Source organism: Microplitis mediator, chromosome 11 (genome assembly GCF_029852145.1).
Source record: "Microplitis mediator isolate UGA2020A chromosome 11, iyMicMedi2.1, whole genome shotgun sequence".
Lineage (NCBI taxonomy): Eukaryota > Metazoa > Arthropoda > Insecta > Hymenoptera > Braconidae > Microplitis > Microplitis mediator.
The window spans coordinates 2,113,746-2,136,521 of NC_079979.1; the positions used below are offsets into that span (position 1 = coordinate 2,113,746).

Below are 22,776 nucleotides of genomic sequence, written 5' to 3' on the forward strand. Positions count from 1 at the left end.
CGGTCGGTGGGTTATGGGAGGGAAAGGGACAGAAATTACAGTCCAGTCGATACCCGAAAAGAGAAGACATTTCTCGAAAATTGGTGCGAATTTGGTTGAAGGTCCATGATGTCACCTATAATTACCCCCCAAAATAGAAAAGTCATCACCCAGGGGTTAATGAGGAAAGTAATTAAAGACATCCCCGAAAACAAATTTTTCGCAAATATTTCATAAACAACAAAAAATTCGTGAAAAAATTTCAAACAAAAGTTGTAGAGAAAACAAAATCACGTATAAAAGTACAGAAAATTTTTTTTGTATCTACAAAAAATAAAAAGTAATTAATTTTTGAAATTTCGAAACGTAAATAGAGTTTTTATAAGGCTACGCCGCTGAAGTAGAAAAATATGTATGCATATAGCTGCATTGTACACTGCTTACATTAAGACCTTTGAAGTCATTAGGATTACTTCCTCTTACATGATAGAACCCTTTGTTACAATGAGTGAGAATGAGACGATAGATAGTCATTTTTTTGGAGAAAATGAAGACGCCACAATCCTTGGGTTGTCTAAAAGTAACCATTTTTCCGGACATTACTATGTTGGCTGGAGAAGCAGCTGATTTTAAATTATCAGCATCATTTTGAAAGTAGATGCTTTGGAAAAATTTTTTTGTCATTTTAGCCACTTTTCGTTTCCAAATCAAATTTAAGAGAATGAAGTTATACACGCTGAAAAAAAAATGCTAACTATTACCATCTTGCAATAGGGAATGATTACCATCTGTATGTGATAATCATGATAATCAATACCATGATAATCATTATCATGCTTTTATGTTTATTCCCCGGGTCGAAAAATTTGATCTGATTTTAGTCTAACTGGACTGTATTTGGACTACTTGGTCTGTTATTGAACTTCGATAAAAATTTAAATCTGTTTTTGATCTACCCGGACTGAAAAATTTGACCTGATTTTAGTCTGATTGGACTATTTGATCTGATTTTGATCTTGTATGAAAATTTTAAGCTGTTTTCGACCTGCTACTTTAAAAAACAAACACGTTACGAGCAGACTAAATTAGATTAATTCGTGAACTTTAAAAAATTTTAGTTCTGAAAATTTACAAGGACAAAACTAGATTAAATCATGGACTTATAAAATTTTTATTTATGGGCAATATTTATGAAAAAATATTAAGTTGCAGAATTGATTATGTTTTATTTACTATTTATTTACTATCTTTTGTTTAAAAATGTCGGCAGTTAATGAAAATTTGACAGCTTAATTTTTTAGTTGTCTTCATTGAATATTTATATCATTGAATAAAAGTGATAAAACAACTCTTAAAATGTCAAGAATTTTCTCTTATTTACTGGATAAAATTGAAAATATTTTGGCATAAGAAAACATCAAAATTCTTGTGCTACGGAGAAAAATGTTGGCTCGAAATCTACCAGTTTTTATTATGCTGTCGACCAAACTTGAAACAGAAAGTAAAGTATCCAAAAAATTACTATGCTCTTATAAAAAATTATCATGCTGCATCAAAATTATTATCATGTATGGAAGTAATTCGCGTGCTGAATGCCAAAAGGGCGTATAAAAGTTATACGCCCTTTTGGCTTTGAAGAACCAAAAGGGCGTATAATTTTTTTTTTTTTGATGCCAATCGTTTTGTAAACATGTTCTAAGCCTAAAAATAAAAAAAAAATTTCCAAAGCCAAAAGGGCGTATATCTTTAGATACAAAGATCTAAAGATATACGCCCTTTTGGCGATAGTACGTCAAAAATTTTTTTTCTGCAGATCTTTACGTTTCGAGCGATTCTAAACAAAATGGCAAAAAAAAAATTTTTATACGCCCTTTTGACATGGAACCCTATCTAACTGCTGTAACACGCCCTTTTGGCATTTGGCACGGGAATTGATATTGAAGCTCATCGATAAGTTTCTCGCGTGTAATAAGTAATGTGATACAGTACACGGAAAAAAAATTCACGGATTTTTTACGATTTAACTATCGTAATTTTCATTATATAGTATTGTAACGCTGGACTATAAGTTTTCAATAATAATTTTTACAATAGACTATCGTAATTTTTATTTTATAATTTATACTACTACCAGAAAGAAAAAATCAGATACTATAGAGTAAATTATACAAGTTGTGTTAACATAAATTCTAATACAACTATCGTAAAATGAATGAGTCGGTAATGTAGAATTTCTTTAAATATAAAATAATAATTAGAAGTCAATGGAGTAAAATATATTTTCTTAAAAAAGTAGAACTTATAATTAATAAAAAAGAAAAATTTATCATTTGGAATTTTTTTTTTTTTTTTTAACAGTTAAATTGAGAAGGAAAATACAATCTCGAAATAAAAATAAAACATGTTGAAGTAGTAATAATAAAACATTTATTTAATATTTTTTCAAACATATTTTTTTGGTATATATAAAATTTATGAATAAATAACTCATTTATTTGTATTCAAAATACGCACATGTAGAAAATTAAAAAAACCATAGGTGCAATTTTTTCGAATACTTTTTTTCTATAATTTATCATTTTTAAAAAAATCCAAAAATTATTAGGCGTCTGCTAACTTCAGTATCATAAAGAAATGTTGAATGTCCATAATTTGAGGTTATTGAAATGTTTTACCTCTCGCAAAGCCGGGTAAAATTATTCATTGTCGACAAATGAAGATTATCCTGTAACAAAATTAGGAGAATTGAATTTATTAGAAAAAATAAATTTTCATTCATTTAGAATCATTTATCCTATGACCACAAAATACTACTAAATTGTTTATAAAAATAAACTTCTTGTCCAGATAAATGATTTTAAAACGAACGATATACATGATACTGAAGTTAGCAGATATCTAATAATTTTTGGATTTTTTTTTAGACGATAAATAATTAAAAAAAAAATATTTAAAAAAATTGCACCCATAGTTTTTTAAATTTTCTACATGTGTATTTTTTTAGTTTTTTTTTTTTTGTAATTTCTTTGGTGAAAAAAAAAATCCGAAAATTACTAATTATCTGCCAACTTCAGGATCATACGATATACCCACAGAATATTAAGTTTAATAAAAATTGAATAATAATAATTATACTTACACCACCAAATTATTATATTCCACAATCTATGTAGGTTTGTAATGACGAAAGTACAGTTTTTATTTTAAATTTCTTATTTACAATTGTCCGAAAAACGTCATGAATAATAACCTCTATTTCTGCACTACACTGTGGATAAAGATGAACTGATTTATAAATATATATAGTTGAACCACAAATAATACAGACAAAGTAGATGTCATCATTTGTATTTATATATATATATACACTCATACAAGCATCACATCATGGTTTGTGACAACACTTGTCTTTCATACGTAAACGCTTCAGATGGCATATACTATACCATTTCAGAAAATTTACAATCCAACTATCGTAATTTTTGTAGCTTGTATTGTAAAAACATAGAGGCAGCACTGTAAATTAAAAGGAAGAATAAAAGAATAAATAGTATAATTAAATCTTATTTTTTATTCTTTTACTATTTACGATAGTAACATTGTAATATTTCTTATTGAATTGATTACAATAAACTCTTAATGAAATTACGATAGTGAATAGTAAAAAATCTTTTAAAAACTGTAAATTTTCGTATCATATATTTGAATGTTACAGATAATAAAAGTATAGTCCAGGATTACGATAGTAATATTGGAATTTTTCGTCGAATTTTTTTTCCGTGTATAATCATTTTTTGTAAAAGCACGATAATTTTTTGGATGCTTTACTCCCTGTTTCAAGTTTAGTCGACAGCATTGTAAAAATTGGTAGGTTTCGAGCCAACATTTTCTCTCTGTGACATTTTATTATGGAAGCGCATTAGCATATTTCAAATACCAAGAAAATCAAAATAAATTTATAATTCTAGATTATTATTATTATTATTTATATTTATAAAAAGTCCTGTATTTGTCCTTAAAAACAATTGAACACAGGCCAATAATTATAATAAAAAGTCTGTTTTTAGTCTAAACGCGATTTAAAACAGACTAAATATCATACGAAAATAAGTCTGATATTAGCCTGGATAAGGAATAGTACGGGCAAAAACAGATTAAATTCTTATATAAAATAAATACGATTTATAAACTTGAATTAAAGGAAAAATATTTGAATTTATCATTTATTTTAAAACAGATCTAATTTTTTGACCCGGGATAATTAATATTACCGATAATTCTAAGAAAGTAATGATTATCATTACGGATAAAAATAGTTACTATCTAAACAAGAATGCTTACCATCTCCGATAGGAAAAGTTGACATAAAAGAATGAGAATCATTAAAATGTGGGGATGGGAATAGTTACTTCGTTAAGATGGCAAGTATTACCATTATTTTTTTCAGCGTGTAAGTAAATAAATATGTATATAAGGCGCTCCACGTCAAATCGACCACTTTTGAACCTGACCCCTTTCGATTTGGCTAAAATGTTTTTTACTTTTCTACCCCGTTAAAATGATTTTTCAGGAAATTTTCAAATTTTTTTTACTTAACTCAAAAAAAAGTTGAGTTTTAAAACAAAATGCATTTATTTTTTCGAGTAACTATAACTTCTACAAAATTCGACTGATTGCAGTTAAATACTTTTTATCTATATAAGCCTACAACTCAAAAACTATCAAAATTTTTGAAAAAACTTATCTTAATAAAAAAAGTCATATAGTAAAATTACGTAAAGTTGATAGTTACTCAGATAATTGCAATTTTGCTCTAAAAAATGAAATTTTTAAAGATATTATTTCTTTTTCAGGGTAAAAAATTAATTTAATCATAAAAATTTCGTAGAAAATCAAATTTCTTACAAACTTGGTCTTCTGGTAAAAACTCGAAATTTGTAGTTATTCAGAAACTGGCAGTTTTATGTTTAGATAATTACATTTCTCGTTATTTAGTGGTTTTCACCAAGAATTGCTATTATCTTTGTAACTATCAACTTTGAATAAATTTTTATTAGGTCTGTTTTGTAGAAAATTGAATTTTCTATGAAATTTTTATGATTAAATTAATTTTTTACCCTGAAAGTGTAATAATATCTTGAAAAATTTCATTTTTTAGAGCAAAATTGCAATTATCTGAGTAACTATCAACTTCACGTAATTTTATTATAGGACCTTTTTTATAGAGAATTAAATTTCCGATCAAAATAAATTGGAAAAAAAATTTTTAAACAACTTCTAACTTTAACGGGATTTGGCGAGCCTAAGATATCGACCTAAAATTTTTTTTTATTTCCGAAAAATTTTTTTTTTGTACAAGAAAAAGTATTTTTGATATTAATAATGAAAATTAAAAAAAAACGGATTTTCGGCCCACCCTAATGTATATGGGGCGCTCCACGTCAAATCGACCACTTTTGAACCTGACCCCTTTCGATTTGGCTAAAATGTTTTTTACTTTTCTACCCCATTAAAATTATTTTTCAGAAAATTTTAAAATTTTTTTTACCCAACTCAAAAAAAAGTTGTGAGTTTTAAAAAAAAATGTATTTATTTTTCCGAATAGCTATAACTTCTACAAAATTTGACTGATTGCAGTCAAATACTTTTTATCTATATAAGCCTACAACTCAAAAACTATCGAAATTTTTGAAAAAACTTATCATTACAAATTTAAAGCCCAGAATATTTCCTAACTTTCGAACTCCCTCCGACTCCTTTTACCCCCTTTTTCGCCGCAATACACTCAGTCCAATTCTAGAAAAAATCAAATTTTGCCAAAATCTATAGATGCTTTTTATCTATACCCGCATGGAAAAGCTATATATTGTTAAAAGTATATAAAAATATATCTGGTGAATATGTGATAAATATATAGCGGCAAAAATATCTATATTGAAAAATATATGTTTTTTACATATGTTGGATTATATATTTATCATAATATATTTACTTGTATATAATGTTTCGTATTTTTCTATATATATTATCTCATATAATGCTCAATATATTCTTATCATATATGGATAGTATATATATAACTTATAAGTATAATATAATAAACTTGATATATATATCCATATATTTTGACTCATATAATTAGTGGTATATGGTCTCTATATAATTGATTATATATGAAAGAATTTATATGATTAAATATATGGTTCGCGGTATATTGGAATTATATTTTTCCAGTATATTAAAACTTATATTTTTCGCAATATATTGAAAATTTTATTTTTTCAAGATACTTTTTCAATTTCTACACAATTCCACAAAAAAAAAGTCAAATTTATTATTTTTTCTCCTTCTTTTCATTGACCTTATATTTACTGGCAATAACCTAAGAAAAGTAAAAAAAGTGCCATATATTTTACAATATATTGGAAACCATATATTTTGCAATATATTGGAAAACATATATAAAAAATACTATATATTAATTAATATACTACTTTCAATATAATATATCAATATAAAAAAGATATATTAAAATATATATGCAAAACATACATAAAAAGTCATATATTGATAAATATATTGACAATATATTCTAGCAATATATTTTTTTTCGATATATTATCATATTTTAATGCGGCAAAAATATAAATATTATTTTATATATTGTACAATATATCACATGATAATATTCATATATTCTATCATATATGTTTTCACATATAAAGTTTTTTCATGCGGGTATAGGCTTATAACTCAAAAACTATCAAAAATTTCAAAAAAACTTATTGATTAAAATTTGTAGCTCGTTAAATTTACTTTCCAAAACACACCCAATCATCTGCCTAACCTCCCCCAGAACCCAAGTTATCGCCCTCAGATCCCAGAGCATAAAACAAACAAACCTAAAACTAATTAATTATATCCTAATTAAAATAAATACTGTGACATTTAATTTCAGCGTTATCTCTCATGTCAATAGCCTATTAATCTAATCAAATGACATGCTAATTTCATTAAGTGTGCCATTACCCTAATATATATTATTAATATAAATAGTTAATAATAGATAACTTAATTTATTGTCAACTCGTACTCTAATTTCAATAAAAAATATTTTACACGAATGACCCACGTCATTATTTTTTATTCTCGTGTCTACTCATGGTCAGTGAGATACCATCTATACATATGTATGTACATATACATGTAACTATTAAAATATATGTCTAATATAATTAAATTAAATAAAATAAAATAAAATAATAATAATAATTAAGAACTGACATTTTTGAAAATATACAAAATTATTGCTCGTAATTTACATAATTATCTTGATCTGAAGCATCAGTATTCATAGAGTGTCTGTTGGTAATAATTGTGATATATTTATATACATATTTATATATATGTTTGTATAGATGGAAGGAAAAGTAATAAAAAATGTTGAGTCATGATGAGTTTTTAAAAATTACGACGAAGATTATTATTAGATTGAATTTATACGTAGACAGTTATAAAGAGCGGGAAATTTCCGATCCAGAAACCTCATTTTTCATTAGTAATGAGTGATATGGAGACAAGTTATGGGAAATTGAAAATACGAATTAAAAATTATCTTGGAAGCGGCAGGGGGAGAAGTTGGACGCTCGTAACTTGGAGAGAATGGGGAATGAAATTAATCCATAGGAGGGTTTTGGATAGAAAATTTAGTGAAGAATAATTTTGTTCCAGTGGGTTTCCGCCGAATTTTCAATAGTTTTTGAGAATTTTTTCGAGAAAGTATAAAAATTTGGAACGTTTAATATTTTTGAGAATTTTTGAATGGTTGTAACTGGGTAAATAATTATTTAAAGATTTTAAGATGGGGGTATTTCGAATAGGAAATTTTCTGCTTTACAAATTTCGTTCAAATAATTTTTCGAAATTTAGATTAGTTTCCAAGATAATCCGCCTTAAAGCCACCACTCAAAATTCAAAAATTTCTTTCCTACCCTCATTTATTTTTAATGATCCCGAATTCCAAAACTAACCATCCAATATAGATTTTGGACTGAGTGTACCCGTGTAAAAAAAATTAGTTCCAAAAAGATTCCAAAAAAGTTCCGCATGTGGAACTTCTAAACATGAGACAGATTAGAACTTTTTTGGAACGTTAGTAATTTTGATGGTAAAAAAAAAGTTTTTATGAGCGAATTTAGAGTCAAATAAGGACGTTCTTGGAAAGTTTTTCGAATTTTATATGGACATTTTAAAAAAGTTCCATAATCACCACTTTTGACATTTTTCGGAAGCTAAAAAAGACGTTCCAAAAACATTCAAAAACAGTCCAAAAATCGTTACTTTACAACCTGTTATAGAACTAAAATAGACATTCCAAAAACATTCCAAAAAAGTTCCAGAATCACCACTTTTGACTTTTTTATGGACTAAAAAAGGCATTCCAAAATCACTAATTTTGCATCTTTTGTAGACTAAAGACGTTCTAAAAACATTCCAAAATAGTTCAAAAATCACTACTTTTGAATTTTTTATAGAACTAAAAAAAACGTCCATAAAATTCCAAAAACTTTCAAGAACGTCCTTTTTTGACTCTAAATTTGCTCATAAAAACTTTTTTTTTTTCCATCAAAATTATTAACGTTCCAAAAAAGTTCCATTCGAAGTTCTAATCTGTCTCATGTTTAGAAGTTCCCCATGCGGAACTTTTTTGGAATCTTTTTTGAACGAATTTTTTTTACACGGGTTCATAGGAGGGTTTTGGATAAAAAATTTAGCGAAGAATAATTTTGTATCAGTGGGTTTCCGCTGAATTTTCAATAGTTTTTGAGAATTTTTTCAAGAAAGTATAAAAATTTGAAACGTTTAATATTTTTGAGAATTTTTGAATGGTTTTAACTGCATGGAAAGAATTTTCGTATGAATGTTACCATGTTATTTATTCAAAAATTAGTCTAAATCGAGTAATCTTGGGCCATTACGACTTTTTACTTTCGAATTACGAAATTTTACTCTTTCAGTGAGTAAAAATCAATCAGATTAATTTTTACTCACAATTGCGAGTAAAAATTACACCTAGCGGCTGTCTAAATAAATTCTCTCTAATTCAATTTTTACTCGTAGGTTATGATAAAAAGTTGATGATTCGATTTATAAAATTTATATTGAATTACAATAAAAATTACAATTAATAGGCTGAAATTTTCATAAAAAATCTAAAAATCATCTAATTGCTGTAGAATATGACTTAAAATAAATATTTTGAAAAATAATAAAAAAAAATTACTCTTATTGTGTTGAAAAAAAAAGATACAAATTTTTTTTTAATTTTAAAATAAATATCAAGTTATAGAGAGATACAAAGATCGTCTTTTTTTCCAAGCCTACGATTGTGTGCGTAACATATGCAAGTTGTCGCCAGCAAAATAAAAGACATTTAATTGAAGCCGATATTAACCGAAGATTAACGGAGACTACTGAAATATTACTCTGCAGTTTAGAGTAAAAATTACTTCCATAGATAAGAAAATTTATTTGAGTTATAGGCAGTTTTTTATCAAAAAATTAATGGGCTTAAACGAATGGTAGATTAGGGAGTAAAAATTAATCGCATCGAGTAAAAATGAATAGATTAAGATGAGATATTCACAATAATCGATTAAATATAAGACTTTCAAAAAATTACTCAGTAGTAGAGTAAAACATGGTCTAGCAACGTTAATATTTAAACAAAAAAGATTAAATTTAAAACAAAACATATCAATTTTTTGCAACGGCCCAGGATTACTCGAAATTACAGAGTAATTTTTATCAAAAAAATTCTTTCCGTGTGGATAAATAATTATTTAAAGATTTTAAGATGGGGGTGTTTCGAATAGGAAATTTTCTGCTTTACAAATTTTGTTCAAACAATTTTTCGAAATTTCGATTAGTTTCCAAAATAATCCGCCTTAAAGCCACCACTCAAAATTCAAAACTTTCCTTCCTGCCCTCATTTATTTTTAATGATCCCGAATTCCGAAACTAATCATCCAATATAGATTTTGGACTGAGTGTACTGAGGCGAAAAAGGGGGTAAAATGAGTTGGAGGGTGTGCAAAAGTTAGAAAATTTTCTGGGCATTTTTTTCCACATTTATGATAGATCTTGACAAATATCTGAATATCACACGGAAATTAACAAATAGATCACAATTCAAGCAGCTCTAACTTCTGATCTGGGAAATTAAAATAGATTGTGAGTATGTGATTTGAATCGGGAATTTTCCGGGCTACAAAAAAGTTTTTATGATTTTTCCTGTAAGTCTAATAGTTACTGAGATAATTTCGACTGTATAATACCCGATTGAGGTAACTCGCATGAAAAAACTTTATATGTGAAAACATATGATAGAATATATGAATATTATAATGTGATATATTGTACAATATATAAAATAATATTTATATTTTTGCCGTATTAATATATGATAATATATTGAAAAAAAATATATTGCTAGAATATATTATCAACATATTTATCAATATACGACTTTTTATGTATGTTTTGCATATATATTTTAATATATCTTTTTTATATTGATATATTATATTGAAAGTAGTATATTAATTAATATATAGTATTTTTTATATTTTTTATATATGTTTTCCAATATATTGCAAAATATTGGTTTCGAATATATCGTAAAATATATGGCACTTTTTTTACTTTTCTTAGGTTATTGCCAGTAAATATAAGGTCAATAAAAAGAAGGAGAAAAAATAATAAATTTGACTTTTTTTTGTGGAATTGTGTAGAAATTGAAAAAGTATATTGAAAAAATAAAATTTTCAATATATTGCGAAAAATATAAGTTTTGATATACTGGAAAAATATAATTCCATTACACCGCGAACCATATATTTAATCATATAAATTCTTTCATATATAATCAATTATATAGAGACCATATACCACTAATTATATGAGTCAAAATATATGGATATATATATCAAGTTTATTATATTATACTTATAAATTATATATATACTATCCATATATGATAAGAATATATTGAGCATTATATGAGATAATATATATAAAAAAATACAAAACATTATATACAAGTAAATATATTGTGATAAATATTTAATCCAATATATGTAAAAAACATATATTTTTCAATATAGATATTTTTGCCGCTATATATTTATCACATATTCACCATATATTTTTTTATATACTTTTAACGATATATAGCTTTCCCATGCGGGAAAAATTGCAAAATTTACGAATTTTTACTTCTTTTACTTTATCACTTTTGATTTCCGGGGTGAATAATTATTTTTGCATCCATAATCAGACCAATTTATAGCTCGTAAAATTTCCTAACCCAATCAGACCCATAAATTAAATGTCGGCCTTCAATTCCAAAGTTATGACCAATAAAAAAATACTCTGAGAATTAAGGCAGCAGAATTTTCAGTATTTTTACTTAAAAGTCAATTATCTCAAAAACTATCGAAAATTTCGAAAAATTTTGTATGTGTTAATGTGTAGCCCATTATTTTTCCGATTTAAAAGTGACCCCACAAAACCCTTATACCCAAGTAGTTCTCAAGTTATGGGTGAAATAAAAAGTGATAAAATTACAAGGACAAGAGCCTTCGGCGTTATTTTAATTCAAGTGGGCGGTGTTTAAGTGGCCAACAAAAAGGACTCAAGTACATTTGGTCACCCCAGAGTCCTTGTAGTACACTCTCGGCTCAGTTAATCCGCGTTCGACTGGGTTCGAGTACAAAAGCCGGCTATTTACCCGCGATAATAATCGAAGCCTTTTCTCTCCTTTAATTCGCGGCGCTCTGGCTTTACTTCAAATAGCCTCCGATTGCCCAGACCCTTTACCCCACCTCCACCCTTTTCACTTGGACCCTCATCCTTACCCTGACCCCCCTAGCACTATTCTTTACTTCTTATTCTTCAGCAGACACCAGCAACTTGGACGGCAAAAGCTAAAGAGAGAAAAGGGTCGCGACCAGATCGTTTGTCAACCCTTTCGTGGCTTTCACAAGTAATCCCTTAGTTTCTACTCGATTCCACCGCCCACAACCATTTGTCTCTTAATAGGCCAACCAAGATAACGAGAATACATTTTACTTTAATGTTATCCCATTTTTTAAAACTTTCAAATAAATAATCATTTCCCACTAGTTTTTATACTTTTTAATTAACCATAACTTGGTAACTAGTAGAGTTATTGTCCTTGATAGGGTGGGTTTTAAATCGGAAATTTACTGGGCTATAAATTAATATTCATAAAATTTTTCGAAATTTTCAATAGTTGTTGAGATAATTGGCTTTTAAGTCATAATACAGAAAATTGTACTGCAGAATTTTGAGTGATTTTTAATTGATCATAACTTCGGAATTAAAGGCCAAAATTTAATTCATGGGTGTGTTTGGGTTAGGAAATTTTCTGGGTTACAAAATGGTCTGATTTTTTATACAAAAATAATTACTGACCGTGAAAATCAAGAGTTATTGTAAAAGTAGTAAAAAATTTTATATTCTGCTCCTTTTATTTTATTCATTAACTCTACACTCGCAATTATCTCAGTAACTATTAGACTTACAGGAAAAGTTACACGAACTTTTTTTGTAGCCTGGAAAATTTCCGATCCAAATCACATATTTGCGATCTATTTAAATTTTTCGGATCAGAAGTTAGAGCTGTTTAAACTGTGACCAATTTTTTAATCCCAGAGTAATATTAAAAAATTTTCCAAAATCAATCATAAATTTTGAAAAAATGAATCTGTTTGAATTATTAGTTCAGAATATTCGTTGCTAACCAATTTTTCTTCACTAGTTTTTCCAAAATTGAATAAAATTTCACTAAAAGTCTAAATTTTCCATTTCTAAAAATCCTACAGATATTTTCTATCTCTATAAGCAAATAACTCAAAAACTATCAAAATTTTTGAAAAAATTCATCAATACGAATTTGTAGCTCAGAAAATTTCCTGTCCATAACACACCTACTTATTAACTTTATCTCTCTCGAGTCTCAAGTTACAGCCAGTTGAATTCCAAGCAATCAATGATCGGCTTTGATCTGTTTCATTTTCCGAAAGAACTCTAGTCTTAGAGGGTGAAGAGGGGGAAGGAGCAAGGGAAAAAGAGAAGAGATAGCAGATGGGAAAAGGGTCGGTAATAGGGAGATTTAGAGCTGGGAATAAATAGCACTTGAGTGCCAAGAGAAATACAAACAGTAATTACGAGAAATATCTCGAGACTGGGATCGAAAAGACATCGCAAATCTTTAACTGGTTTCAGCTGTTTCCTTCTTGCCCCAAACCTCACTAGCCTGTACTCTTCGTAACCCTCATTTTAATAACCCCTTCCCCTGACCACCCTACCCCCATTTTTCCCCTTTTCCACCCTCTGTCCTCACTTTCTCTCTCTCTTAATCTTGTAGCCAAGTCTCTTTGCCCGAATCCTTTGGTCGTACTTTAAGATTACCCTTCGAGTACTCACCCTTTACTTTCTGCACCTCATTTCGTGTTGAAAACTTATTAGTAATTACGCCTGAGATCTGATTCTGGCAATAAGGAGCCCAGACGAGACTTTCTGAACAAACTGAGACAAGAGAAATCCCAACAAATCGAATTCGAGGATTATTTTTACTCGGCAATATGCCTTATATTTATTTATTACCCTTCTCAGTCTTATTTCATCGCAATTCAGTCTTTTTATCGCACAGTAACTTAAAGACTTCATTTTATTTTAAAAGAACCGCGAATTGAGAAAAAATTCAAAAGTTCATTTTTTTTGTCTTTGGTTTTCTTATGATATCTCACAAACTATTGGATATTTTGGAAAATTGTATAGGAGCAAAGTTGTAGAGCAGAAAATTTTGTAACCTAAGCACTCCTTACAAATTGATTTTGAGCAATTCCATTAAATGTTACAAACAATTGAAAATTTATCAGTGAAATTTTGACAGAAATGTTCTTTAGGATTTTGTTTGAGAGAAATTATCCGGAAAAATAATGAAAATTTTGAAAAATTTTATAGAAATTAATTGGTTTAGCGAAAAATTTCCTTTTCAAATCACACATTAGAAATTGATTTTAGTGAATCTGTTAAAAAGTTATGGACAGTTAAAAACTTTTGAGTGAATTTATTATGAGAAAATTTTCGAGCTACTGTTAATTAATTATGACATTGCAACGAATTTCTTGAAATTAATATTTTAGGTGAGTTTGAGTTAGACAATTTTCCACTCTACAAAATTGATCTCTTACAATTTTCCAAAATATCCATTAGTTTTCCCGATGTTTCCTTTTCAAAATTTCCCCTTCAAAATCTCCTCCCACTACTTCCCCAACTTTTCAATCCCCTGTAATTCGGTTCCTAATTTTCCAAAATTAACTTCTTATACGGGTTTTGCATCGGAAATTTTCCGCACTATATTTTTTATTTATAAAATTTTCCAAAATAATCTTTAGTTTTCCTGATTTTCCCTCCCCCATTCCAAAAAAAATCTCCTCCCTTCCTAACTTTTCCATCTCTAGTAACTCTTTTCCTAATTTTCCAAATTCAATTTCTTTTATGGGTTTTGCATCAGAAATTTTCTGCTCTACAATTTTATTTCAGTAAAATTTTTCAAAATATCTGATAGTTTACGAGATATTATAAAATATTTATAAGACACCCCAAAATCCATTTGAATAATTAACAAAAAAGAGTCTGCCCAAAAAGTATTAAATATATTTAAACTAAACGTAATAGCCGGATTAATATGACAAGTAATTGATAGCTCATAATGCAGAGGGCAATAAAAAAAAATTATTATGGACGTAGAAGCCGAATTTAGTGTATGCCAAAAGTTTAAACGAAAAATAAAAGTTTTAGCTGTCATTCGCTGGAAAATATCGGGTATTATATTTATTATTATTATTTAACGGTGGATGAGTAGTACTCCCGTAGTGAGTTTTGAGAACTAAAATGGCAATAGATTTAGGGACGAGTGTAATCGTAAATTTAGCAAGCCCTTCGGTTGATTTAGCATTCAGCACTTAAATCAATTCCTACAAGTTTTGTACTTAAGAGCTTCTCTTCTGAGTTTCTCTCTCTTGGTCGGTGTAACTTAGACGCGGGGAAAAGGAAAAGGACCCAGATGCAAGAGAGAAATATATAAACGTTCATTACAATTATCATAGACACTCCAGAAGAGCGTGTACGGAGGATTTTTAAAGATTAATTATCTTTTATCTTAAGGATTCCAAATACTTATTATTGATGAGTTTACTTTGACTGCAGTTATTTTCATTATTTATTGGAATCTTAATATTGATAGTGAGCTTTTTGGAAAGACCAGAAAATTTCCTAACTAAAACCCTCCTTAGAAATTAATTTTGATTAATTAGTTTGGAAAATATGGGGAAATTACACACAACGTTGAGAATTCGTGTGGAGTTAAAAATTTTGGATTTTGTTTCTGCGGGAAAATTTCGAAAACTACTAGAAATTTTGGAAAATCTCAAAGTAGCGAAATCATAGCCCGGAAAATTTCCTGACCTAAATTCATACTCACTCAAAAATTTTCTTAATAATTTATCGAGTATCAACCCGCATTGAAAAGCTATATATTGTTAAAACTATATAAAAATATATATGGTGAATATATAATAAATATATGGTGGCAAGAATATCTATATTGAAAAATATATGTTTTTTACATATATTGGATTATATATTTATCATGATATATTTACTTGTATACAATGTTTTGTATTTTTCTATATATATTATCTCATATAATGCTCAATATATTCTTATCATATATGGATAGTATATATAAAATTTATAAGTATAATATAATTAACTTGATATATATATCCATATATTTTGACTCATATAATTAGTGGTATATGGTCTCTATATAATTGATTACATATGAAAGAATTTATATGATTAAATATATGGTTCGCGGTATATTGGAATTATATTTTTCCAGTATATCAAAACTTATATTTTTCGCAATATATTGAAAATTTTATTTTTTAATATACTTTTTCAATTTCTACACAATTCCACAAAAAAAAGTCAAATTTATTGTTTTTTCTCCTTCTTTTCATTGACCTTATATTTGCTGGCAATAACCTAAGAAAAGTAAAAAAAGTGCCATATATTTTACAATATATTGGAAACCATATATTTTGCAATATATTGGAAAACATATATAAAAAATATAAAAAACACTATATATTAATTAATATACTACTTTCAATATAATATATCAATATAAAAAAGATATATTAAAATATATATGTAAAAATACATAAAAAGTCATATATTGATAAATATATTGATAATATATTCTAGCAATATATTTTTTTTCAATATATTATCATATATTAATACGGCAAAAATATGAATATTATTTTATATATTGTACAATATATCACATTATAATATTTATATATTCTATCATATATGTTTTCACATATAAAGTTTTTTCATGCGGGGCCCGATAGCATAGAAATGAAAATTACAAACTAAAATGCATGGTTTTTATTGTAACATACCATAGTACGAAAAATATGTATAGTATCATATATTTTGCAATATATTAGAAGTTATATATTGCAAAATATATGGAGTACCATATATTTTGCAATATACTGAAAAACATATAAAAAATATACATCATATTGTATATTAATAAATATACTACTTTCAATAGAATATATCAATATATAATACAATATACCGATATATATCTAAACATACATAAAAAAAGTTATATTGATAAATATATAATTAATATATTGTAGCAATATATTTTTGTTCAATGTATTATCATATATTAATACGGCAAAAATATATATCACTTTATATATTGTGCAATATATCACATTATAATATTTATATATTTTCAAGCATATTTTCTCACATATAAAGTTTTTTCATGCGGGAACTGGAAAAAATCACTCAAAAAAATTTTTGAACCCCGATTCGAAATTTTCAACTTTTCCTACTTCCAAGTTAATTTGTTCTTATATTTATTGACATTTTCTTATAAATAATGTATTCATTTTAAAGAGCGGAAAATTTCCTAACCAGAAATATCTAAGCAATCCAAGTTCAGATGATTAGATCACAAGTTACAGCCACTTGAACACTGACTGAAATTTCTCGTCTGAAATCAATGGACCGTAACATTCTTTGGAATCGTTTTTTTTAAATTGATAATTAAATAAAACAAATTAAATGACTTGCAATAATAAATGGAGTGCTCAACAAGCTCCTTAACCTGTTCGACCATCGCTAATTCAATAATCGATAAAAAAAGGCACGTAATCGATGTGTTTTTTGTTGCGGTTCGGGCTTTTACGGCCTATTGATTTCCAATTTCCTTTGATACTTGGGGCGTTTTTTTTATCCCTCGTCTTTTTAGTCCCGTTGGTTTTTTCATCGTGTATACACTTGTTGAGCCTGTGCGGGCAAAACCCGTAGGGGTTTCATGTTTTTTTTTTTGCGGTTTTTTTACTCGTGTTTTGCTATTGGGGGAGAAAGAATCCGCATTATAGGAAAATACTCGTGGTTTTCTGTGTGAATAGACCTGGGGTTGATTTTATTATGTGTTTCGGTAAAACACCCACGTATGGGATCAATGACAATATCTATGGGTAATAAATTAATAATCATTTTTTATTAAACAAGTAATTCACCGGATTCAATTACTCACCTGTTTTTTTATGGCACTGTAACTTTTGAACCCAAGATCGAAAACTAAATTTTTGGGAGGTTTTTGGAAAGGAAATTTCCTGCTCTATAATGTTTTCCCTGTAAGATTTTTCAAAATATCCTTTAGTTTTCCCGATATTTCCACTGTCAAAATTTTTCTTCTAAATTTACAATTTTTTTCTCCCACTATTTCCCGAACTTTTCAATTTCTCATAAATCTTTCCCTAATTTCCCAAAATCAACTTCTTATATGTGTTTTGGATCGCAAATTGTCTGCGTTTCAATTTTATCTCTATAAATTTTTCCAAAATATTTGTTAGTTTTCCTGAAATTTCCTCTTTCTTTCAGAAAAAATTTTTCCAACTTTTCCATCTTTTAGAACTTTTCCCAATTTTTCAAAATTGATTTCTAGTATGTGTTTTAGATTGGAAATTTCCCGCTCAACAATTCGATCTCAATAAAATTTTCCAAAATATCCCTTAGTTTTCCTGATATTTGCTTCTTTAAAAAAAACTCTTATCCCATTCCTTGTCCAACGTTTCCATCTCCTGTTACTCTTTCCCTAATTATCCAACATTCATTTCATTGGTGTGTTTAAAATCGGAAAGTTTCCGCTCTACAATTTTATTTCTATAAAATTTTTCGAAATATCCCACAGTTTTCTCATTATACCCCTTCAAAGTGAGCTCTCGAAAAAAATCCATCAATTTCTTAGATAACAGTGAAAAAAAATAATTTAAAATGAAAAAAATAATATTCTCATGCATATAAAAATAACAATAACTCCCTTGTAACCAAAAAGCATTTACAACATTTAAACGACGGTTGTAAATCCACGTAATCAACAAACTCTCAGGTGTAAAAAAATTTAAAGATAAAAAACAAAACTCGTGTGTTCAAACATCTCGAAAAAAATTGTAACGTCATATTGTGTGGTAGAACTGTTAGCTCAGTATAATATCATTGTGTAAACAACGACAGGTTTGCGGTGTTGGTACAAGAGAGGAAATTCGAACAAAAGATTGAATTTCTTGTTTTTTAAGATTTTTTTACTCCTTCTACTTCTTCTTCGTCTCTTCCTTTTCCTCTTCCTCGTACTCTTTTTTCCTTCATTTTATTTCTTATTTACAAAGTTTATTATTCAAACGCACTCGTAGACATCTAGGGCTAATGTTTAAACTATAGGGTAATAAAACCTGAATAATATAAAGATGGATTGCAGTCACAGACGCGATACGAAGCAAGTTAAGAAATTAGAGACTTATCAATTTCCGGAAACAGCTGCGGGCTCGAGCTGATCAGTCTACAATAACAATGATACCTTTGTCTATGTGGTTTTTATTGTTGCATTGTTGTTATATATATACAGATACACGTTACTTTACTCTATTTAATGGCTTTAAGTTGCTGTAAGTGATATTATTGAGGATTCTTATATATTTTATTGTCAATTGTATGAAGATTGGGCGCCAGAGGGGGAAGGGTCAAATTATCAAGCCTGTAACTCGGCAAGTTTTTGAAAAAAAAATAATCAGAAGTACATGAGTGGTTAGGAAATTTTCTGGGCTACAAATTTGGTCCTTTGAAATTTCTACGAATTTTTGATAGTTTTCGAGATATCGACTTATATAGATATCATTGATTTGGCCGAGTTATAGATTTTATCCAAATTCAATCGGTCGGTACTCGGAAACTAAAAGATCAAATTTAATTGAAAGGGAGAGTTTTGGATAGGAAATTTACTGGGCTACGATTTTGTAAGAATACATTTTTTCAAAATTTTGAATAGTTTTTGAGATATTTGGGATTTTGTATGAAACGATTATTTTTGAACTGAAAAAAAAATTAAAGAAGTTTCTAAATAAATATAAAAAATATGAAGATAAACTAATGACACAATTTTGTAGTTCAGTAAATTTCCTAACCAAAACTCACCCTATCAATCTATTTTCTTTTAGTGGTTCGAAAGTAGGAGACATTTTAATCCGAAAGTTATTTATTCATAAAAAAGCATCTGTCAAAGTGTTATTTTGTTTTTAAAACAGTCTTTATCAAGTTAACACCCTTGGTATTTCAAAATTTGTAATTCCTTCGGCAAACATGTAAACAACTCGTCTTTGTACACATTCATTTATACAGCATGGGTGTAGGTATATATATTTGTATCGAGGGTGAAAGTCAATGTCGTTTGTTCACTTGAGCTCCCAAGAGTACTCACACGTTGACGAGTCTCGTGGTGATCGTAGTCAAAGAATTACCATATATCGAGGGTCTACGTTACGAGGGTGTCGGAGGATGTACAAGTACCGTGTGAAGCTGCACAAACGATAAAAAAAAATACCTTGCTGCGAGATGAGTTCCTCATAATTATTAACTATGATCTACATCCGAAAACCGGTTTGGGCTGAGAAAAAATTTTTACTAATAATTAGAGTGGTTTATTTTTTCGGAAATCGACACTTATTTATAAATATACACTGTTAAAAATATTCTGAAATTTAACAAACTAAAGTGTACGAAAATTTCATAAATCGTATTCTGAAACCGATTGAAGAATTAGAAAGTTCTGAATTTTTAGACAACAGTAGAAATTTCATAAAGTCATAATACTTTTAAAAAAATTTTCTTAAATTTCAGTCTTCGCTCGGGATATTAAGAAACTTATTATGAAGTTTCAGAACACTGTATCAAATTTTAGAAACGCTTGATTGTGCGTTCTTAAATTTATAAAAAGAACTGAAAATCAACAAATAATATTTATATTAAGAAAATAAATATTGTTGTCAAACAAGTATTCTGAATTTTTACAACACGTTGAAAGTTTAAGAAAAGCACCGCATGGAAAAAATAATAAAATTTTGTAATCCTTCTTTAATGTTTAATTTTGAATTATATACATATTTGACCCAACTATAATCTCTTTCAAAATATTATAGAATTTAACATCCATTTTTAAATTTAAAAAATCAAATTCGAAAATTTATGATATTTTGATCAATTTCAACATTCTTGTAGAAGGTTTTGAATTTGAAACTGTAGAAATTAAAAAAAAAAATCATGTAATTAATTAATATTGATTTCAAATTTTGCGAAAGAAAATTATCAAATTTAGTATATTTTTTATTAATTTTGAGATTTTAGTTCTGAACTTAAATATTTAAATCTTCATTAATATTGAGAATCACTTTAAAATTTAATAGAATTGGATTTCAATTTTACGAAAAAAAGTGATTAAATTTGACAAATTTTTTATTAATTTAAAATTTTTGTTCTAAATTTTAACATTTGAATATGTTTTAATTTTATGAATAATTATAAAATTTACTCTTATCTATTCTAAATTTTAAAAAATAAAACAATTAAATTTAATTCTTCCATTTGGTTTTTAACATTTTTTGTTAAGAATTTCATAAAAGTGTATGAATTAATATTTTGAATAATGTTCTTAATTTTACAAATACTCGTTTGAATATTCAGAAAAATTATATTAATTTTCATACTTGAATCGATCTTAAATTTTATATATTTTTTGGTATGAATTTTCATAAGCTTACTAAATTTTCAGATATCTTCCATTCTGAAATTTCAAAATTACAGAATCTCAAACTTCAGAACAAAGTTGTGTTGAAAATTGCGTTATAACTTTTTTTCTGAATTTTAAGAACAAATTTTTAACATTGTAAGCAATAACTCATGAACTATAAGAATCACGAAAAAATTTTATCAGACTTTTTTTGTAGCCCAGAAAATTTCTCAACTCAAACTCTCCCTAGCGACCCGCATGAAAACAACGTATATTTTGATTATATATAAAAAAATATACCGTAAATATATAATTTTATAAAACGGCAAAAATGTATGTATAATAAAATATAATATTTATATAAATTCAAAGTTATACTTTGATTTATAATTTAAATTATAAAAAAATATATACATGTTTTCATAATATGTAATATAATTATAAAATATAATTTTTAACTTATAAAATTCATTATAAATTTACATATATTGGAATGATATATAATAGAATATATTTTTTTATATATTAAATATTATATTGTTAAATATATTTTTTTATATAATTGACGTTGGAAAATCTCAAGATATTGAATTGTATATTGTATTATATAATACATAATATATCTAAAAATATAAAATAAAATATGAAAAATTAAGACTTTCAGTTTGACGATGATTGTGAGTATCAATGAGAATATATTTTATTCGAGTAAATTAAGTATGTAGATCGAACTTGAAAGGAAGTTTGTAGAGAGAGTCGTTATGACTATAAATTTTCATTTATATGATTAATTTTTAATATAAAAAAATAATTACTCAAAATAAAATAAGTTTTAGAGGATACCGAAAGAGCATTCATGGAACTGAAAATTTTTCGAAGCACAAAAGTGTCATGTATATCTTTTAATATATACAAGCTTATATACGAGCATTATATATTATATTATACTGTTAATAATAGAATTTGAATTATAAAATCATAATATATATAAACCTATAAGTTGATACTATATAATGACATATATTTTTTTTATATAATCTAATATTACATGGAGTTTTTATAATGATAATATATGCCAAAATATAAAATTATATATTATATTGATATACTTTTAAAATATAAAATTTTATATTGAAAACGGCAAAAAAGTAGTTATTTTTGAATATATAATTATTTATATTCTAAATTATACTATAATATAATAAATATTATATTATCTGATATAATTTCAGAGTATAAGTTTTTTTCATGCAGGGACCCATTTTACCCTATGAATTTTCTTTAAGAAGCAGTTTGAATTCCTCAGAAAATAAACTCATCTTTTAAATTTTTTTAAGCGTCTTATTTAAAATATTCCCGCGAAATACCGATACGAATTTCGGCGGTATACCATAAAACCAACGGAATATTTATAAAGTTAGCGGTGTGATGGAAAAGGGTATTTTGAGTTTGAAAGAGACACGAGCAAGTGAGTGAGTAAAGAATAGAGGTCGGGGAGGAAGTAAAGGAGTGCGGGAGTGAGTTAAAGCATCACGTAAATTCTC

General features: G+C 27.1%; 1 long non-coding RNA gene across 1 annotated transcript; it reads right to left on the reverse strand.

The window, feature by feature from the left end:
- Positions 1–2,383: 2,383 nt before the first annotated feature.
- Positions 2,384–3,755, reverse strand: LOC130677372 (uncharacterized). The gene is made up of 2 exons (XR_008991586.1): positions 3,119–3,755; positions 2,384–2,704 (listed from the first exon to the last, which is right to left on the reverse strand). It is a non-coding gene; the product is annotated as an uncharacterized LOC130677372 (long non-coding RNA).
- Between the last annotated feature and the right edge of the window lie 19,021 nt (positions 3,756–22,776).